The sequence below is a fragment of the Calonectris borealis genome, chromosome 2, assembly GCF_964195595.1.
Source record: "Calonectris borealis chromosome 2, bCalBor7.hap1.2, whole genome shotgun sequence".
In the NCBI taxonomy this organism is placed as follows: Eukaryota; Metazoa; Chordata; class Aves; order Procellariiformes; family Procellariidae; genus Calonectris; species Calonectris borealis.
Genome location: NC_134313.1, coordinates 93455075 through 93465191, shown reverse-complemented (window position 1 = coordinate 93465191; position 10117 = coordinate 93455075). Strand labels below are relative to the sequence as shown.

At 44.8% G+C, this 10117-nt stretch overlaps 1 pseudogene; it reads right to left on the bottom strand.

The window, feature by feature from the left end:
* Positions 1–3340: 3340 nt before the first annotated feature.
* Positions 3341–9239, bottom strand: LOC142078376 (leukocyte elastase inhibitor-like; annotated as a pseudogene).
* Positions 9240–10117: the final 878 nt, after the last annotated feature.

Here is a 10117-nt window from a genome sequence, read left to right as displayed (position 1 = left end):
CCTTACAGCTAGTGAAATCAGATGTATTGTGATCCAGAAGTGGGGTGTAAGTGACAGCCAATATTGTACACATATTTTTAGTGACCGAGTTTCTGAAAACAAAATAAAATTTGGAAATACCCTTCCCAAGCTGCCAAGCCCTGTGAGGAACTGGCAGGTGTATAATTTGAAAACACAAGGTCACATTTTCAGCCAATGTAAACTGATTCAGCTCCAGAGGTGTGAAAAGAGAATTTGTTCCCTTGGAAAAAGGCTCTTCTTCAGGCCACAGAATAATGTGCACATGCAAATGGTATGTTTTTCCCATCCTGCCATGGAATTTGTATAATATATCATTTCATCATCCTGCAATTCAAATTCCCTATCTCCATGCCTGGGGTAACCAAGGACTACTAAACTGTCCTGAAAAGAAAGTTCTCTACATCTCTCCCCATTTCTGCTTTCTCTCAGCTGCACTGATTTTTACCATTGGTAAAGTTGTTGCTCTTATATTGTCCTGGATAAAATTTGACAGCCTCTTCATTTCTGGCCTGCCTGTAACCCAGATACATCACCCTGTAAATACCAGATACTTGTATCCCAGCTGGTTGTAAACATTTATGTGTGATCTAATGTAGAACCTGTGACCAGTATCACTTACCAACAACCTTCATAAAACAAGATACTTTTACTACACAGAATAAGATATTATAGAAAAGCTGACTTTAAAGCAATATTTCAGGCAGAATACGCAAAGTAGTCCCGGGTATTTTGGTCTTGCATGCTCGTTGGATGCAAACAAGAATGCCTTGACAGAACATGATGTCCAATAGCTTTGGTATTTGACCTGGAACACCCATGTGAAGTCTTTTCACACACAGAAGTGTCTCACACTGTTCCAGATGAAGGCAGGTATCTAACTACAAAATGCTGATGAAGGGACATTAAGGGTGTCTGGGAAATCGTGACACAACACTTCCCACATGACTATCTATTTGTGGGCCAGTGGAACAGTGTTCCCATGGTACAGCAGCACACACAACCGCTGCTGCTGCTGGTGGAAAGTACCATTTGACCCTTTTCCTAAACCTCCATCTTGTACAAACTAAACTTTACCACTAAGCCACGGGAGGTAAACAGGAGCTGGAATGCCATCAACTGCTTGTGGGGTGATTTCAAAGCTCTCATCCTGCCAGCAAGCCTTCTTATTTGAGAGTGGTGAAAGCCTGCAACTACATGTCTTCATTCAAAGAGCTGCAGTTTACTATATATTTAAGATGTGGTTCATTTTTTTCCCCTGTATTTGGAAACCAGCTACAAGATGTTCTCATAAATATATTCTCCCTTTGTCTGCCTTTGCGCTACATGGAGAGACACAACAGTGTGGGTTCATTTCTAAATTGGGAATTCATGATGGCCCTTTTTTTCTCCTGGTATGCACAGGTGTCTGAGCAACTCAGCTGGAGACTTGGGGCTGAATTCTGCTCTCAGGCATGGGTGTAAATCTATCATAACTCCCCCAATATCAGTTCACTGATATTTTAATAGCTTATAAATGCATACTGTGTAAGTGCAGAAAACTGTATAGGCAGAAGAGACAAGAATTAGACCAAATTTAATTTTGAGGTACAGCTCCATTCTCTCTGTCCCAGTTATGAATCTCAATAATCAGGATTGCAGGTTTCCAAACTTTGGAATTACTAACATTCACTAAAACCTACATGTATTGCAGTACTTCACTCACTCTTCTACAGACAGCAAATGAGATTTGCTATGCAGAAGCAAACTGACTAAACCGCACAAATACGCTTAGATAACAATTCTTATCACTGAAAATAGTAAAGACAAATTTAATGATTCAAGGCCTTACCTGAAGTGGGTTTTGGCATAGAAAAACACTCAGCTCACTATTTCATGCTATATTATAAAATGGATATTAAAACCTACGAATACCACGCAAGAAAAATAAAACAAAAAAGATTGCTACACATTTGCTGTTTTAAAATACTTCCCGTTATATTACCACATTTGCCAAACTGCAACTAAACCCTGTGTTGTGGTTTGGCCCCAGCCAGCAGCCAAGCACCTACGCAGCCACTTCCTTACTCCCCTCCGTCCCCAAAGGGATGGGGGAGAGGATAGGAAGAGCAAAAGGGAAAAAAAATGTGAGTTGAGATAAAGGCAGTTTAATAGGTAAAAAAAGAGGAAAAAACCAAGCAATGCAAAAGCAATCACTCACCATCTCACACAAGCAGGCCAAAGCCCAGCCAATTGCTGAGCAACAGACACCTTGGAAGCAAAAAAACATCCACCGCTCCTTCTTCCTCTATCCCAGTTTTTACTGCTGACATGATGTTATATGGTATGGAATATTCCTTTGTCCAATTCCTTGGGGTCAGCCGTCCTGGCTGTGTCCCCTCCCAGCTTCTTGCCCACCTCCAACTTACTTGCTGGGGTCAGGGACAGAGTGGGAAAAAAAGAAAGTCTCAATGCTGTGCAGGCACTGTTCAGCAACAGCCAAAATATTAGTATTATCAACAATGTTTTAGCCAGAAATCCAAAAGACCACCATACAGGCTGCTATGAAGGAAATTAACTCCATCCCAGTCACACTCAGTGCACCCAGTACAGATATGAGACAATTGCATTAATATATTCTGAAAATATGATTTGGAGGATATGGTACCTTAGAGGGACTTTCATCCATTATGAAACTCTGGATTGAGAAAGCCTTTCCCCTCAGTGGTCACCCCTCTATCGTTTAATAAGATAATAATTTCCCACTCGTCAGACAGAGAGCTGTAGAACTGGCAGGATGAGAGATTACAGACTTAGAACAATCTCCCTCCAAGGCCAAATATTTTATGGTCTTGAAGGAGTGTGGTTTTTCAAGCACATGTCAAACACCAGAGCTTTGGGGAATAGTTTTCTTTGAAAGGTTTCCCAGTGATACTAAAAAAAAAAACCCACCTTTTGCATCCATTATTATTTTTAGAATGGCAAGTCAGGCAAATGCAGGTGGAGGACATTTAAGTTCCTGGTGGTAGTAAATTACACCTCACTGTGCTTTTAGTTCATGGACAAAATGAGGCAAGAGACAAAACACGTGGCAAGATGTTCAAAAGCGTTGAGTACCTAAGGCATCTTTCAAATCAGGATTCAAAAAGCCAGACCAATTAAATGCTTTGAATGCCTTTATTGCTGCCACGCTATATGGTTCAGGAAACTACTGGACTACTATAGTTAAAATGACTTCTAAGCTATAGTTCATTGTTGTAAATGCACCAAGCTTTGGAAAACCGCTGCGCTCATGGCATGCAATGTGTCAGACCGTGTGTCTACACATGATGCTTGCAGCAGGAGAGAAAAAAGGGAAGAAAGCAATGTTCAGCTTTCCCCAGAAAAAACACACAGGCATGGCACAGCTGAGGAAAAAGGAGGTGCAGCCAACTTTTGTCAGACAACACGTCACTGCAGGGTGTTTGGGGCCCCCTGAAACCTGCCCAGGCTTTGTCAGACAGCTGGCATCATTGTGAAGGTGTTTGTGGCTTGGACTTGCACAGCAGGGAAATGGGACTGCTCTGGTTCCCTTCGGGACCCCTTACAGCACAACACTAATGAGCCTGCACTCCCTCAGGAGGTGTGCATCACACTGCAAAGGCTTGCTGCCGAATCACAGCCAGGAAAAGACCATAACCCCCCAGGGCCCACCAGAGAGGAGAAGGACTTCTCTCCCCTGTGCTGAATGGGAAGACCAACTACCTCTGCCCAGGGATAGCTTTTGTGTCTCTACCCCTGTGGGAAGGGCTCTTGTCACTTCCAAGGTCCTTCCCAAAGGGGAGGGCTGGAGAAGGTACCGGAAAAGAAGAGTGAGGGACAAATGTAGCTACATATTTCCATGCCCAACATTTGTGTGGAGCTACACTCAGGACATGAACATGACCTGTGGGTTTCACTGCCATCATGGCAGCCAAGAGCCTCCCCTCATGGTGGTGTTAAGGCGCTGGAGATGGGGTTGCTGGAGACATGTGGGAGGAAGGCAGGAGGTTTAGCACTGTGCTGTCTCTAGCATGGGACCTGGCGGCTGGGGAGGAAGTTCTGCAACACTTTCTGGAGGCTGGCTCCACCACCAGCCTTGCCGTACAGCTGAAGAGGGGAGGCATCATTTTGGACTTCTTACTTACACAGCACTTCACCCAACTGTTTAGACAACCCGACTCCAATGAGAGTTTTCATGGCTAAGAATTAAATAAGAATTAAATAAGCTCCATCTGTGTTGTTCTCTCATTTGAGAAGAGCTCTAAACAGGAAAGGCCCGTTATAATTTTTTCCAGTAGTCTTGCTAAAGCAGCTTGGTGTTTTTTCTTGGGATCAAGATTATGGATATCAGGAAATGATGGTGACACTTGATAGCAACATGTTGTTTATGCCTTACTCCTTTCTACCATAGTATTGTGCTCTCTCTGGGAAGAAAGAAGTAGAACCTGCTCTACCCTTAGGGGGAACAACATCGGCCAAAGAAGAGAATGTTCTTGCACAAATTGTGTTTGATCAAGAAAAGGAACGGGTGGTCAGTTCTGAGCTTGTAACGAATGTGGAGGCACAGCAGTGTTATAGTCACCCCTGTAGCAGCAGCTGCCTCAGTGCCTTCTTCATTAACTTCCACAAAGGACTTGTGAATGGCCTTGGAGAGGAACAGCCCAGGCTCTCTTGACAGCCCAGAGAAATCAGCTTGTTCAAGGATGAAGGCATCCCTCATCCCCAGAGCCTGCAGTACTGGTATGAGCTCACAACTCTCCTCCATTCAAAACTGGGGCAAGTATACTGTGATTTTTTGTGGATACACATTCTCCATGTTGGTCCATTCTGCTAATTTCTTATAGGTGACAGCACTCTCTAGCTGCAAGGAGGAAACACAGGGCATCACGGTCATGAGAAACTAGATCAAAATGCTCACAGCAACATTTTCCTTTAAGGAAAAGCTGGTTTTCATGACAAAGACAGAACCTGTGCCCTACAGCTACTGAGTGTGAAATCAGGCAAATTCAGATCAAGCCTTCTCAGAGGAATCCTTCTCACTTATTCAGATTTTTACCAGACACCAATACAGCATTGTGTCTTGATACTTTTGCAAGGAAGAAGTAAGTTCCCTTCACTAGTGCTACATTTTGTCCACTGAAATAGGCATTAACTCCCTTGCAAAAGCTATGAAGTGTTGCTTTTGAGTAGGTTTTCTCAGCCTTTCTCTGCTCTTCTGAAACAATCTATATAAACATGTATCTCTCTAATCTTTACACAGGCAACAGCATTCCGCCTATGGAAAGCAAGATAAAACCCATAACAACAAAAGATACAAGCTTGGCCTGCATGGCTAGAAAGCATCTTGTTTAAGTACTGGATGGACAGGTAGTTTCACCTCCCAGGAGCAGAGACAGGAGTCAAGACCAGTAGACTCATCACAGATGTTTTTTGGCAGAAGAACGAACATGCTGAGCTCTTCTCCAGTGTGTGGGAGCTCCAGCACTGTCACTTGCTCTTCTTGTCTCCTGGCTAATTTATATTTTCCTGTCCGACACATCATCAGTACATTCCTGTGCTCTCTCTAAAATACAGAAAGTCAATAAATAGTAAGAAAAAAACCAGGCAAAATAAAGCAGGTAATAAACCCCACAGGATCAACCTGCTTGAAAGTTCTTGCTCATTTTCCATGAACACTCCTCAAACCACTAGGCAGAGGCTCGAGCTCCGTGAAAGCCGTAACAGTTGCTCTAAGGGCTCCTTGTCCTCTGCACTGTAGTTTGTACTTTGTAGTTTGTAGTTTGCTCCTCTAACTCTTTCCTAAAGGATACTGCCAACTTCCACCACAACCCCCGGGAAAGGCTGATGTGCCCTCAGCAAAGTGTCCTCTATAATTTAGCCTCTCCAAGGAGGTACCAAAGCTTGCTTTCATGTGACCTCTGTCGCAGAGGCACTTGGGAAGAGGATGCTGCTTTCCCACTTCACAGGGTGAAGGCTCTTGGTTTGGATAAACTGGGACCCCATACCTCAGCCAGGCAGAGACTTGCCCTGCAGACAGCAGAGCACAGATTACCAGAACTTTCCCGGCTTTCCCCTGCTCCCCACAGCTCTTGTCACAACTGTACCTTGTTCAGCCTGAAAGGCATTTCCCTGGTGTTTTTCTCCTCAAATTTTATAGCCCATTGCCCTTTGAAGTGTATAGCATTGACCAGAGCTAGCACCACTGTGTGATCAATAGAGCCAGGAGGGAACAGATCTTTAATTTTCCCTTTAAAACAACAAACAAAGGTGAATTATGCTTTTGTTTTGACCATTGACTGAGGATGATCCCATTACTTCCTCACTTGGAAGAATTGTCTGTTCATGGCAAGAATTGATCCGCAGCTTTAGCGAAGTCAAAGCTCCCAGGAGCTCAGGGCCATTTTATGCCCCAAGCTGCTTTTACAGTAGCCACAAGCAAAATGAGTCACTCCATAGCATTTCTGAATGTTGCTACACTCAGAAAAAGGAAGAAACTCAGATACCAGGTATTGACTTCTCACATGGTCACACTCCCCAGGCAGCCAAGCGCAGGCCTTGTCCTTACCACCGGTTTGCTTTTCCACCCAGGAATTCATCTTCCCTCTGGACTCTTCAGCAGCATTAATGAAGTCCACCACTTCCAGCTCTGCATGGTACAAGGCCCTTGTGGAGTCTAAATATTGCGGCAAACCAGGGAAGAGAGGTGGCTTTCATGATGGTAATTGGGGAGCTACTTGACCACAGAGAAAAATAGGAGTCCAAGAAATGGATGCCAACCTGTAGGTCAGAGCTCTGTGTGGGGCTACTTGTTCCAGTATTGGTCCTGCATATGCACTGTGACTCTTCAGGAGAGGCTTTCTGGGCATAGGGAGGAGCCAAGCAACCAGTTCCTGGGACACCTTTCACCTAAGAGAGTCCCAGCTCCGCTGCCTTTTACTCTTGCTGTTCTTTGTGAGAGGGTGTTTTACTTTTTCACCACAACAACAACTTCAGCAAGATAGCTGTTGAGGAGGGCAGGGCACAGCATGAGCCTGCCAGCCTGGCCATCACCCATGGCCCCCGCTCCCCTGTCCTCGCGGAGCAGCCTCCCCACTGCTGCTCCCTGGCCTGGCTTGCACGCTGGCCCTTACTTCTCATTCCATTGTGTATGGAGCCCCATTCACTTCAAAGCACCAGCAAATGAAAAATAACATGCAAGGACTTCATCTCCCCCATTGTGCAAAGCACAAATGAGCAGAAAGAACACTCTGGGATCAGGTCATTAAAGTCAGGTCTCAGTATGTCCACGTGTGTGCAGAGAGAGAGAAAAACAATGTGAACTCTTTCCCCAGGATCCCAGTTTGCAGCCTGGGCAAACTGGATTTTTTCCCTTGTCTGGAACAATGATTTCTGTGGAAATGCTCTGCATTACACTAAGTGCAAGTGTGCACTCAAAGATGCAAATGTGCTGCAGCATTTTAAAAAATGTAGATGAAGGGTGATGATTCCATCTATATCAAAGCATGAAGAAACATCATTTTGGTGAAAATTGCTACCCAGGGCTTTCAAAAGGATTCTTATCTCCTCCTCAGGAAATGCAGGCCCTTTTCCTTGACTTTGCATAAAGCCTATTTAACCTCCTAAATTGCTGTCTTCATACTCTGCTTGCTCTGTGTTTCATCCATCTGTGAGAGCTTGCTTTTCTGTCGCAACAGCAGCAATACAGAAACATGCAACTTGATGTCCTTAGCAGAAGTTCAAAGTGTAGTACAGAAGTTTTTCAAAACCACAAAACCTGTAAACAGTTGTCACTTACCTGAAGGAACTGAGAAGTCACTTCTCCAAAGAGGCTATTGGCAATGCTGAGGGAACACGTGGCACCAGCTTTGCCAAGGGCAGACAGAAGCTCCTGGAACTGAGAATGGGCTCCTCCGGCTTCTTCGCACTGTGAGCAGCAGGGGAAAGCTTTCTTTAACAAGACGCTCTCCGTGGAGCTCCACCTGTGTACCCTCAGGTTGAAATCGTAGTCACTCTCCCCAAATGCACTTGTGAGGCCAAGGGGCATGCAAAGACCCACAAACACATGTCTGGACTTCCTGACCATCCAAAGTCACACACTTGTCTCCCTCCCCTCATCTAATTTCCACCTTGAAAAAGGATCATCCTGTTTAAATCTGGCAACGCCTTACATAGCAAAGCAACCGGCTCTCTTCTGCACGTGCACACATCATCAGAGTTGATGAGAACGGGGCTGAACTCTTGCTTTTACCATGATTTTGGATGAAGTACTGCCATTTAGCAGGTAAGTCTGCCTTGCCCTGCTTCGCTTCATGTTACAGTTCAATGTCATCACACCATTCAGATACTATCTCACCTTTCCAGTGGTGCTCTTGGTTCCTGGACTTGCCATGCTCAGTACCTCGTGAATATGAAGCACCTGCAATAAAAAAGCAATATAAATCTATAAAAATAGATCAACGAAGACACAAAGAATGCATTGAGGCTGCACTGGAGCCTCACAGGCACTGCAAGTCAGATGAACATGTTTGGAAAGAAGAGCTTTGAGACCTGTAGCTGCCACTTCTTTCAGTCTGCTGTTCGTGAATAACATGGCCTGGACTGCCAGAAGGCTCCTGCCTCTTTTCCATTAAATGTAAGCTCTAATAGCAGTTCCCAGGAAAAGGGAAAGAAACTCACCTTTTCCATCTCTTCGGCTGTGTTGCCTCCAGTACCCAGCTGGACAATGCTTAGGGCAGCTGAGATGCTCAGTGGGGAGACAAAGATATTTTCATTTCTTTTTACTTTGCTTAGCTCTTTGAAAAGTCCAGGCAGAACTTGGCATTTGCTGCACTGAGGGAGCCTATCGTGGCATGGCCAAGGCCTACAACAGGACAACTATGTAATCCATCTCACAGACATTGCCATGGTCAGAGCACACAGTGTGGAGACAGTTGGAAACACAGAGCCTTTCTCAGGAAACTCAGCACCCCAAGCACCGATTCACTCCTGGGGAAAGGTTTCAGACCAGATTAGCACTTCATAGCAAAGTGCACCCCACACCCTGACCCGAACAACCACCTCTGGGCAAATCACTCCCTTAGTCATACTCTTGCTCTTCCCCTGTCTGCTCCAGGTAGCTCCGCACTCACTTTCATGCCCTTGATTTCTTTTCTAAATGCTGTACATTGTGTAAATATGGTCACGTAGTCAACATCCTGTTTTTCTTGCAAGAACTGCTGCATGGTTTAGAAGCATTGGTCAACCTTCAGACATTGCACTTCATGAAGTATATTGTATAAAAACTGTTTTTGTTTGTATATTGTGTAAAACATGAAGCACGTGGTATGAAAACAACCAATAGAGAGACCAGCGAATTGGATTGCCAAGTCATTGCCAAACAACAACGTGGAAAGGCCTTCCTCTACCTCCTGAATTTGAGGTACCAAGTTCATACATGTCCCAGCACTTCTAAAATAACTGCCTTGCCATTTATCTCCTTTTGCATTTTAAGGGAATTACCATATTCCTTCCTGCTCTTAAGTGACCTTGTTCACTTGAGCAAAGAATTTGGCTACATCTGCCTACATCCTGGGATTTCCATGAAATGTGGAAGTCAGCCCTGTGGGCAGAAACACCGCAGCCTGCCTTTTGTGCATGGCTGCAACACACTTTGCTGCCCTCCAGCTTCTGTTTCCAGTACTATCGCTACCCTGAGGAAAGCTAACTCTGAGAAAGTCTTCTCCTGGGAAGAGCTGAATCTGACAGCTTCTTCACTGATGGAGGGCGGTGTCCTTCCCTGTCTTAAATCGAGACCAACCACTGTGTAGTCTGGCTCCCTGCCCAGTTTATTTCTGAAGAAGGAGCGTGCCCAGGGAAATCAAGGGCCGACAGACAGAGTAGCAGGAGAATGGTTTTTCACATCCTGTAGCAAAGTGGGAGACATGATCCGGTCTCTTCTGGTTTTCATTCTCTGAAACAAATAGTGAAAGAAGGAAATATATCTTTTTCCCCTCCCAGAGAGAAGGCACCCTGTTGATGCTGCTGCATCTTATTAGCTTGCTCTGCTGAATCATCTCAAAGACGTGGCAAGCATCTGCAGAAAGCGTACAGTAACAGCAAG